The following is a 12,626-nucleotide window of genomic DNA, read 5'->3' as shown; positions in this document are numbered from 1 at the left end:
ATCTAAAAATTTTATTATAAGGAATGACTCTAATTCTTGGCCAAATTATTCGATTATAACCTGGTTTGGGTCATTTTACGCTTTTTTATAATCCGCTTCGCGGATTATAAAGTGTAAACTGACCCAAACCAGGTTATAATCGAATAATATGGCCAAGAATTAGAGTCATTCCTAAAATATACTCGATCGGTAGCACGTGCATATTGCTAAAGCTGGATTCAATTGACAGCGCTGTGTGAAAGTGAAACTAAAGCTGTGGATAAATGATTTCATTTATTTAAGAAAAATGACATGATTCTATTGCTTCCTCGTCTTCTCCTCTCTCAATTATTCCTCACTCTTTCTTTGGCGTTCGCTTTTTCATTGACTGTTTCTTATCCCATATTTTTTTTTTACCAAAATCGGTATTTCTTAAATGTCGTAATAATTTTAAAAAGTCAGACTTTAAATGCAATTCTTTCTATGTAATCCTACGTTTCTGTGTGTAAACCTGTTTACAGATCAAATTTTCTAAGTATATCAATTTATTTTCACCAAGATTATATACTGCTTTAAAAAAAATTTAACTGCAAAAATATTAATTTTTGAAATTGTTTAGGTTCAGTCTCGCAAACAATGGTCATTCAGGGCATGGGTTTCTTTTTAGCCGATCATCTTATGCACGCACCGTATGGGTATTTTCAAACTGTAGTTACTCAATCAAACTGTTATAGAAGTGTCCGCACCGTAACATTACAGTATATGTACATTAACGTGCATATACTCGTAATGCTGGTAAGTTTTTTAAATCACGTTTCTTGTGACAGGAAAATTACGATGATGTCGTAATAAACCTCACATTTCTATAAATCATTTTTATTAGTTCTTATGTTTTAGATTTCAGAAGCGTGCATTCAAATATTCCAATATGTTTTTTACAGATCCACGTTTATCGATCATGAACTTCAATATCCCCGTGGATATATAGGAAAAAGGGGTGGGGTTGTTACTTCATTTATCATATACATACAGCTGTATACGTATAAAAACAACAACAACAAAAAGATTGTTGTTTCTAAGGTCTTAATTTAAAATAAGTAATCTTGGTTGGGTTGAACCTTGATTTTAACGGGGTTTTCATCAGTATCATCGTACAATGAAAAGCTCTCGTTTTCAGTTGAACATTGTGCCCAATTAACTATAAGTTCAAATGAAGTAAACTGTTCTTTAAAACATAATCACATTTATACCCACAAAAAAAACTAAAATTAACTCAATAAATTGCAGTAAAATTACACTAGATCTAGTGAGTTGTTTAAATCAATGGGTCTTTGTGACGTCATATAAACACAAAATCAAGAACGATGAGCGGGTATAACAAATTTATCAAGTGGACAAGTTTAGGCCTTCATCTTTCTGTTCAGCAACTTATAGCAATTTTTTTAACGAAATATAATTTAACATTCTTTCATATCAGTCTTTATGTTTATATGGTAAAATCCTAGTGTTATGAACTGTTTCGTCTGACCTTTAATTATGTCCATTGAGTTCCTTCATGACATAGAACAAGGTAAAACTGCTTGATTTTGAAGTTGTGAATGCCTTTACATAGCCTAACAAAATAACGTCTTTTTCTCGCTTCATATTTATGTAAATATTAGAATTTAGCGCAGCACGATCGAACAAACTCTTTTACCATTATGAAAAATAAAAAAAAAAATGCAATAATTTTGTCATCAACCAATGAAGTAAAATGACAGTTTAACTTGATCTGTAATTCATCAATACATATGAACATTCACATACCAAAATACAGCTCAATATCTACAAGCGTTTAGAAAAAGGTGCGGGAAACCAAGAAGGACAGATTGACAGACAAACGGGGACAGCTAGAAAGACGGACGGACGCTTAGGAAACCTATAGTCCCCTCCGGTTTCACCGGTAGAGGACTAATAATTTTCTAAGCATATTATTTAAAACAAGTAAACTCAACCAAAATATATAGCGTTCGAGAGAGATGTAAATATTCTCAAATATGATGAAATAAACAGAAAATGGATGTCTGGATTGTGTAAAATATCAAAATAAATTCTTGAAAAAGTCCCCAGAAACTTTAAACCCAGAAAAATTCATATATTTTATTAACTTTTTAAAAAACAGGTTGAACTGTTAAGTTGCATATTTGAACTTTTCACCAAATTAATTCATTTTGCCTTAGCCATACATTAACTTTAAAGTTTATAAAGAAATACCACTTCTAAATTGAGAAAATCATCTAATTTAACCAAAACTTCTGAATTTTGAAAGAAAAAAAGTTTGTGTTATTATGGACTATCATATTTTCCATGTTATATTTACACCAGTCTGTACAATACACACATGTATATATATAACAAGCATTCTAAAAGTATTGCATTAACAATACTTGTCCCCTACTGACAACTGAGATTAATTTAAATCTAGTTAAAAATTGAAAATGCCATTATTCCATAAAAAATTGATGAAGTGGAACGAAGTACAAACTTAAAATTCACCTTCCAAAAATTAGCTTAATATCTCCAATTATTTAGAAAAAACATTGCAAAAACTGTTAAGGATTTGAAAAGGCCGTAATTCCTTAAAGAATTGAAGCGAAAAATGCAAACTTTAACTCAATCAAGATCTTCAGTACCCTTGTACCAAAAATCAGCTCAATGTCTTTAAGCATTTAGAAAAAAGTGCGTAAAACAACTTGGGGATACAGAGACAAACAGCATGGCAGCCAGACAGCCGGACAGAGGCAGAGGAAACTTATAGTGTTCTCCAACTATATCAATTTATTTGATTAAAAAAATGGTTTGACGGTAGCCATGAAATATCAGATTTAATATTTTCATGCTAATTTTTCGTGTACGTATATTCAATTATATGTTTGGGGGGTAAAATTCGCTCTAAGGGAAGAAAATCTCCCCCTTTAACTAATACACAGAGTACACTCCATCCTCCCCACCCCGGAAAATTGATTTTAGTGTGGGAATCCGTAGGGGAATTCAACTCTAGATTTTCCAGTTTTCCGAGGGAAAATTTTACTCTAGAGTCAATTTTCCGTAGGAAAATATTTTAAAGATGAAGCAAACTCTACAAGACCGGAACCAAATACGTGTTACACAGGTAAGATTGCAACGTATGTTCAGCATATGTTTTGAGAACCATATGTTGAACATAAGTTTAACATATGTTGAACATATGAATTTTCCGCAGTATGTTTAACATATGTTTAAAACCTATGTTAAACATAATTATGTTTAAAACATATATTGAACCTATAGCTGACTCAAAACATATGTTAAACATATGTTTGTGGTAACCATATGTTTAACATATGTTCAACATATGATTATTAAAAACATTTGTTTAACATATGTTTTGAGTTTGATACTTTTTACAATAAAACAAATCCAACATCAGAAAATGTTCAACAGCTCAATTTTCCTACCCACAAAGTTCACTAGAGTTATCTTACATTTTAGATAATTTATAATTTAATCGTTTGTCTTATCCACATTAATTTCTGGGATAGATTTATTTTGAACTTGCATGGATCTGCGCCAGATTTACATTATGCCTCATATGATTGACACGAAATTAATTTCATGTTACTTTTTAAACAAATGCAGTGCAAGTAATAAAAAAATAGATTTTTTAAAATGAATTTGAACGTTTATTAAATTTATTCTCGATGATTATTTCTTGTAGACACTCGCATACAAAGGAGTTACTCGGCATCCCACACTAGCTCTCTTCAACTCCTCACAATTTTTTTTTTTCAAAACAAACTGGTAGAAATTAAAAAATTATGCCCATCTTCCTCATACTCGCACTAAAGGTTGCCCTGTTTGATGTAATATTACACTATCTGATACCAACACAACACCGTTTGAAGTTGAAAAAGGTCATTTATTATCAAATGACAATTTTGTAAAACTAGTACAAAAATGAAAATGTAGTTTGATAGATTTACATTTATAAACCTTGCAGTGATACCAATATCACTACATGCAACTTCCAAATAGATCAAAACATTACTGTATAAAATTTTTACATCAAAGGTGGGGTAAGGTAAAAATGCCACTTACTGCCAATGACAGGCAGATCTGAACTGTCATCAGCAGTAATCCCCACCCAATCCTTAGTGCGAGTCTTAATCTTACTACAATAGAAGTATCCCTAAAATTCATACAAACTGGATACAAACAATGAAAAATAACACATTACCAACATACAAAGAAACTATTTCAACTCTTGTAAAACAATACCATATTATTATGCATGTACACAAACTTTGTTAGATGCATAATTACATCAAAACTTCACTACTTCTTGATAGAACCAGATGCTCCTGTCATCATGGTTGAAAATGTTTTTCTGAGCCAATGTCCTCTTTCCTGAAACAGATAATGTGTCACACTTGATGCATAATTACATCAAAACTTTACTACTTGATACAACCAGATGCTCCTGTCATCATGGTTGAAAATGTTTTTCTAAGCCAATGTCCTCTTTCCTGAAACAGATAATGTGTCACACTTGTTCACATATTTTGACAATTGTCCAAACCCTCATATTCTCTATTACTGGTTTGATATTTATTTTACAATCAGATGCTCTTGTCACCATGATTGGGTATAATTTGTGACACCAGTAGTTAACACACTTGATACACATCAACCAAATAAATTACTCACTATTTTATAGGAAATCATCTCAAAGTAGATTTGAAATGTCATGAATTATAATCTGACCAGATGCTCTTGTCACCATGATTGGGTATAATTTTGTGACACCAGTAATTAAAACACTTGATTGCAATCAACCAAACAAGTTAACAAATTACTCACTATTTTATAGGAAATCAACTCGAAGTAGATTTGAAATGTCATGAATTATAATCTGACCAGATGCTCTTGTCATGATCACCATGATTGGGTATAATTTTGTGCCACCAGTAATTAAAACACTTGATTGCATTCAACCAAACAAGTTAACAAATTACTCACTATTTTATAGGAACTCAACTCAGAGTAGATTTGAAATGTCATGAATTATAATCTGACCAGATGCTCTTGTCACCATGGTCATAACTCATTACCTCAACCTCACCTCGTGAGCAGTCAAAGGTTTACAAAGGGGATTCGAATGTACTTTTTGAAAGCGTCTGATGACCACCGCCTCATTGCTTTAATTTTTTGCTCTAGAACTCCATTGGAAAAAGCCGTTGTTGCTGCTCTGATTCTAAAGCTGTGACCTTTATATCGTTTACAATCTAACCCACACCAATTTAATGACAAACATAACTGATCTGTACAATATTTCCGTGACACCGGTTACCCATCCATGAAAGTAAAAAGAGGACCAGAAGTTGGTTTTCGTAATTGAAAATATGTCCATAGGGCCTGATCAGGACATATTGTGTTATCTTTGCTGTCATTTTTCACATGCACAGTGTAAGATTGACATTTACCATGTTTGAAAGTTTTCATAGTCAACTCCAACCCTATTGGGCAGTCTGGAGTATTTTCTAAAAAATGTACAGATTGTATTGTCAATAAATGACAATTTCTGTCTTTTGAAGCTGTAAATTCTACAATCCTAAGAAAACAGTGAAATGCCACTAAATACACACTTTTCATAAGTGTACAAAATATAAACTTGTTGTATACTGTAAAGAAGCTATCAGCTGTTTAAGAATGATTGGTGTTATAGGTAACCTAGGGTCCACTAAGCTTGTCTTATTCTTGTAACCTTGTAAACATTTTTTCGCTAAAAGTTGGGCCTTTCATATTCCTTATCTTATGTTGAATACTTAATGCTGAAACATAGGTTGCCAGTAACAATAAGCTATAAACAAAATGATATCTTAAGCTTCTGCTGGTACACCTTTCCTTGGCAAAACAAAATGATGACACCAAACAATGGTAATATTCAATTGCCCTTTGATAAGTATTATGAGTTGATGCTGCTAATGGCTGATTTATTAGGTCTGAAGCTATTGATTCTAAACTTTGAGATTGTCCTCGTTGTTATGACATGCTACAGGGTTGTTGTAGGAAATTTTTTGTAGGGACTGTGGAATCTGCTGGCGAGAAAGATGATCAGCTAAAATATTATCTAAACCCGGTACATGTCTTCCTTGAAATAAAATATTGTGTTTAAAATATTGCACTACTAAACGACAAACAAGAACCATTTGACTTTACTTTAGGTTTGTTTGTTGATGATGTGCACAACAGCATCATTATCCGTGAAAAAAATTTAATAATAACACACCGATTTTCTAACTGATCTGCCCAAAGCTGAACTGCAAGTACACTGGGAAATAACTCCTTTTATTGTAATATGATAGGTTTTCCAGGTTTTAGGCCATATACCACTAAAATACTGATTTCGTAAATAACCACAGAAACCAATGTTACTTGTATCCATATACAACTGTAATGAGTCAGAATTGTCCCATTGCTCTGATGAAAACAGTGATTTGCCATTGAAATGCTCCAAAAACAATCCCAAGCATTTAAATCCGCTCGAGCTTTCTTATTCAATCTCCTATGATGAAAAGGTTGAGTTAACTCAATTAACAGATCAATTAGCCGCCTAGGAAATGGGCGTCCTGGAATGACCACTAAACAGGCGAAGTTTAACAGACCTATTACAGACTGTAACTCTAGTAATGTTATAGATTTTTTAGACTTGTGAATTTGTATTAGGTGTCTAGCTTTAGTTACTGTAGATCACTTAATTTTCGCGACACCTTATTTTCGCGAGATAGACATTGACTCTTTATTAGCGAGACAAAATTTTCACGAATTGTGGTCATTGCTCTATATAATCTTAAGGAATTCTATTATACGCGAGAATGAAATTTTCGCGAGCATATCGTCTCGCGTAATTACGCGAAAATAAAGTTCTCGCGAATAAAAAGTGATTTACAGTAACTTGTCTTGTGGTAAACATGACTCCATCAAAATAGAATCCAACTCAATACCCAAAAATACAAGCGAAGTGCAGAGAAGGACAGTTTTAACTCCTTAATTGGAATACCAATATCCTTGAACAAAAACATGAACTAGTCTCCCATGTAAGCCTAACTTGTTTTCACATACCCAATGTACTGCAGTACTGAATTCTTCAAATAACTGACAAGAAAAATTAAGTCACATAGGGAGAGTTTTGTCAAAATAGTATTCATTGTCTAAAGTAAAACCCAACAATTCCCAATCTGAACAATGTATTGGAATGATTTTATATGCATTCTGAATATCCAATTTAAGCAACCCACAATTTTTCTCATATATGCGCATTAAACCTACTGCATCTTCTACCTCCTGATATTGAACAGATTTGAATTTATTATGAATACCAGAAACCCAGAATTTAGACCTACTTTGGATGTACCAAAACTGATAGCCAATGCCTCACTATGGATTTCTGAATTTAATGTTTGTTTTTTGGGCTTGATTTCACACTCCCCTTCTAAGATTTCACTGATTTCAAAGCTTTTATAATTATTCTTATTTTTGATTCCTAACAAATTTCCAAATCAACAAATTCATTTCCCCAGATTTTGCTTTTTATCTTAGAATCTACACCGAGACCCAATGGCTTAATGATACTGGGATTCTTAACCCCTGCGCTAAGTGATTACTCCTTAGATGCTGTTTGTTAATTAGTACCTGAATTACTTGGTAAAATTGCCATCTTCTAATTGGCTTGAATGATTGTTGCTTGTTGGAGTGTCACTTGCGACTTCCTCTTGTTGTAAATTAACTGGCTTTGTAACCACCCCCATAGTCTGTAGGCCTATTACCGGTACTCATCTCTGTAAATGGATGTTAGCATGTATGCCTAATTTATACAAATCATGTCAAGAATTCAACCTATCTATGACTGATAAAATTATCAGCTTTTGATTAATGTGGCAAAATTACTGTTGATTTACTCATCCAAATATTAGCCCATATCAGGCAATAGGATAAAATTACCCATTAGACCTGACTCTAGGGTAGTTCTTTATACCAATTATTGTTTATATCTTAAAACAATCTGTATAATTACAGTGTACTTGTGAAATATAGCTACACAATGTATCAAGAAACCATTGCAATATCACTTATTAATTCACTATCCCTAGTGAAGCATAGCGATAGAATTATCGCATTTATAACTTGATAGACTTATCAAGATTCAGCACTGATCAAGAAGTGATAAAATTATCACTAATTGTAAAGCATAGCGATAGAATTATCGCATTTGTAACTTGATAGAATTATCAAGATTCAGCACTATTGAAGATGTGATAAAATTATCATTAATTGCGATAGAATTATCGCATTTATAACTTGATAAAATTATCAAGATTCAGCACTGATCAAGACGTGATAAAATTATCACTAATTGTAAAGCATGGCGATAGAATTATCGCATTTGTAACTTGATAGAATTATCAAGATTCAGCACTATTGAAGACGTGATAAAATTATCACTTATTGCAATAGAATTATCGCATTTATAACTTGATGGAATTATCAAGATTCAGCACTGATCAAGACGTGATAAAATTATCACTTATTTTAAAGCATAGCGATAGAATTATCGCATTTGTAACTTGATAAAATTATCAAGATTCAGTAATACATTAAAATACCACTAATTGTTCAGTAATGTGGCAAAATTACCACTCATACTTGAACATGTGGCAAATTATCACAGGCTCTTCTGCAACTCATGCAGTAGAAAAAGTTTCCAGACTTACTGTTCTAAGTAAAAATAAATGCTTGATCACAAGTGTCCCTTTCTGTATTTCCCACTCTTGGACTGGCTCTCTACAATGCATCTAATATGTGATTAAACAGAAAACTGCTGAAAGTATAACATTGTGTCATATATGCATAATAAGCTTTTTTCTTTTTTTTTAAATCATTAATACCCGTTTTGTAAGCTGTTCTAAGTCACTAGGGTACTAAGGCTAAAGTACATATACATGTATTGCCTGTTTCATAAACTTGAGATGCAAATTAACCATAATTGTTATATGGCTAAATGACATACAAACTATTTATATAGCTATCACTTGTACTATGTATCACAGCACCCCTGATTGCCCTAATCACAAAAGTTATTCACTACAGAGTTCTTCAAGCCCTTTAACTTCCAGTACACAACCTGCCTTCTGTTTTTAACTTCTTCTTTTCAAAGTTGATTTGCCAAGACTATTTACAATACTTATTATATAAAACAACTCGGCAGTGTCTTGTGGAATATCTTGGTAACGACTGACACACATATATCTTATTTAAATGATACCGGTTTAAAAACAAGTCACATGTCGCCATTATTTTTGACACAATCTCCCTAACCGAATCCTCATCAGCCTGCGGCTGATCGATATCGTTTCCCGCAATATGTAAAGTTAGATTCTGTGGTCGGTTCCTTTGAATCTCCTCTTCTAGCACTCTAAAGTCCATACTTCGACCTATTCTGTCCCCACTAATCCCAATGACCGAAATCGCTACATTTTGTACATTAAATATAATTGTTTGAATGTTGTCTCTGAATTCTCGCATAATGATATAAGCGTCGAATGTGTAAGTCACCAAATATTAATACAGACATCTTGATGAAGGAAGAACACAGTACAAAATGTAGTAGTGTGTATAATATGCGTACACAATAAGTGTTTTAAATTTAATGTAAATAAATTAAACTACCATAATATACAAAAGTATAAAAAGCTTGATCCGTTCCTTTATATCCTTAGCCCTTTACCTGTACACCTGTATATAGATAATTAGTTACCTTAGGGCAGGTCAAAGGTTTTGGAGTGTTATTGGTTCTTATTGGTAGTTTTGGTTGTGAAGTTGGATTTCATTGGTTTTATTCTTATGGTCATTGGTTTTACCGCCAAAATATTCATTCTTTGTCTTGTTGAGTTAATGACCAAGACTGTATTTTATGGATTCTATGACTTTGACCTTTGGATACTGACAAATTCCATTTTCTGGTAAGTACTAACTTTCCTTATTACTAATTGTCAAGTAATATGTCTATTCCATAGATTTGCATTTATTAAAGATCCCAATTTCACTTCATATTAATTGAATGTATGACCATGAGAGAAAGATGTTATTTTTATGATTGGAATTATTGATTGTAAAGATCAGTAATGTATTATATTATAAGTGTAAATTGTTATATTCAAGTTACACCTTATATTTTTAATATCCAGATATTTGGTTGCTTTGTTCAAAGTGAACAGATGATTTTATTTTAAAGGAATATATATTTTAATGTATACTGTATTAAATTACAGAGTCCATATACATGTCATTTCAACTATAACCACCATATCATTGTGGAAGCCTTTTCCCACAGAATGGTGAGGAATTATTTGTTTTAATTATTACTATTTTTATGCCTTTATATGGGAGAAAATATGTAATGTCTATATATTGACTATAAGAGTTATCTCCCTTAATTGAGAGTAAATGTACATATATGTATATCATCTATAATATATCATTATGAATATGTTACTATGAGAGCTTCATGTATAGATGATTAATAGGATTGAATTGATGTGCTATTATATTGTTGTTTTATTATATTTCAGGGCTATAACATTTGTATTACATAAAGTGCTCACTGTGTCAAATAAATAAGACCTGAACCCTGACAGAGGCGTGTTTGTTTTCTTCATCACCACCCCCTGTTACAAAAACAATGATCGTTGGGACAACACAGGTTACGAATGATGAAAAATCGGAACGCACGTAGGCCTTCCACGTGTGCCAGGACCGAATTTCAAGTCTCGTCTTTTAACACTTACAAATGTGCTGAATTCCTTGGAAATCCAAAAGATCACACCACGAGAAGTCCATCAAAAGTATTAACTGTGCACTGGACACGCTGTAAGCCAACTTGCTTGTTCAAAAATAAAATTGTATTTCCATACAAATATGGCGCTGCCACTGATTGTACTCAATCATATACTGAGGCTGTTCCAAAAACAAGACCGAACAAAAGTATTAGAGTTATCTCGCTTGTCCCACTTTCAATACACAAGAAATGGGCATAAAATTATTTATGAACATAAATAGCATATAATTTTAATTTAAAACCGTTTTCATTTGGTTTATTCTGGACCGGTTTTGGTTTATTTTTGGCTGAAAGTGTACGTCACATTTGACGTCACTGCTGCAGCAGAAGTCTTTGGCGTTGGAAAAAGGTTAGTGCTTTCAGATATTTTTTGAAGACTTTTAGTTCATTGCGTGAAAATAAGTTCATTTTGGTTACAGATATGCGTATAAAAGTTTTGTGTAGCAGCATTCCTATCAACAAGTAGGCCTAACTGTTAAATCATAACGTTAGGCCTAATGCAGTTCGTAAAAGCCGAACCTGGTAGTGTTCTTTTTGATGAAAGAAAAAACAATATCAACCTACCATTACCAATTTTTTGTATAAAAATTTTATTTTCCTTTTGTCAACAGTTACTGTATACGGAAAAACTCCTACATAAGCAAATACATGGGCGCAGACATTTTGGACACCCAAAGTTGTGCGGAGGAGAAAATGCTACCTGCCGCGTGATTGGTCAATAAGAGAAAAAGACCTGTTATGTATTTGACAAGTGAAATAAAGTTGATAAAAATCTCAAATCAAGACTTGGGTTTCTATGAGATATATAGGAGTTACAGATAAAAATTTGAAGGGATGGGGTGCCCTTTGGTGACAAACGCACCTTGTTGTAAACAAATTGAAATTGAAAGTAAAAGTTCAACGGCACGGTATAATTTTTCTGGCATTTTTTGTTTTCCAATATCTCGAACTTTCACGGCAAAAAGGTCATTTGCCCAAAATTCAATATATATATATATATATGTATGAGTGACATGGGCTCAAGTTTGTATGGAAGTCTATGGGAAAACATTTGGTGGTGTTTCTCGTATAGAATATGTATGTATTTCATGGAAAAACATTGATTACAGCCAAAAAATCAATCAGTTCCTATTTTTTTGGCATTGAGATCATATTTCAGTAAGTGTTTACTATTTTTTTTTAAAAATTACAGGGTTTGGGTAAATTGAGGTTCACAATGGGGACTGCACATGGCGAAAAAAGGCCAAAATTTTTGCTCTCATATTTTCAATAAATGTACATGCAAATAATTTTAAATAAATATTTATACTGATATATACTGTGAATATTGTAAATAATACAATAATGATGTTAATGGGCAGCATCAATACACAAAACATACAAATATCCCCTCGCAGATTGAGAAATTCATTTAAATCCATGTATTTTATAAGTGCAGACATTGGAACATATTGACTGATCCTCTTTCAAATTTGTGTAAATCAGATTGGATTGAATAATTTATAACAAAATAAGACTGCTGTTAAGTAATTAGGTTACTTTGTTTTTACATAAGGGGCCTAATCCAGCAACAAAGCCAATTTAAGTCATGCAATCAGTGCTGGCTTGATATAAAAATTATACTCTGGGGAAATCTTAGAGATTACTAGTAGGAAATTTAATTTAAATTACTGTAAAATATATTTTAGCAGAAAATACATTAAAAATACAAGAAATTTGCGAAATTATTATTGCA

The 12,626-nt window shown here is 32.4% G+C and overlaps 1 long non-coding RNA gene across 2 annotated transcripts; it reads right to left on the bottom strand.

Annotated features, from left to right (window-relative positions):
• Positions 1-3,823: 3,823 nt before the first annotated feature.
• Positions 3,824-11,109, bottom strand: LOC134277451 (uncharacterized). Of its 2 annotated transcripts, XR_009994258.1 has the most exons (4): positions 10,842-11,109; positions 8,769-8,838; positions 7,690-7,835; positions 3,824-4,523 (listed from the first exon to the last, which is right to left on the bottom strand). It is a non-coding gene; the product is annotated as an uncharacterized LOC134277451 (long non-coding RNA). The 2 variants fall into 2 exon arrangements; XR_009994257.1 differs by lacking the exon at positions 10,842-11,109 and having other exon boundaries at positions 8,769-9,590.
• Between the last annotated feature and the right edge of the window lie 1,517 nt (positions 11,110-12,626).

Source organism: Saccostrea cucullata, unplaced genomic scaffold (genome assembly GCF_032062105.1).
Source record: "Saccostrea cucullata isolate Sc308-1 unplaced genomic scaffold, CSIRO_AGI_Scuc_v1 ctg6614, whole genome shotgun sequence".
Classification (NCBI taxonomy): domain Eukaryota; kingdom Metazoa; phylum Mollusca; class Bivalvia; order Ostreida; family Ostreidae; genus Saccostrea; species Saccostrea cuccullata.
The sequence above is the reverse complement of the archived record's forward strand: the minus strand, read 5'-3'. Positions and strand labels throughout refer to the sequence as shown.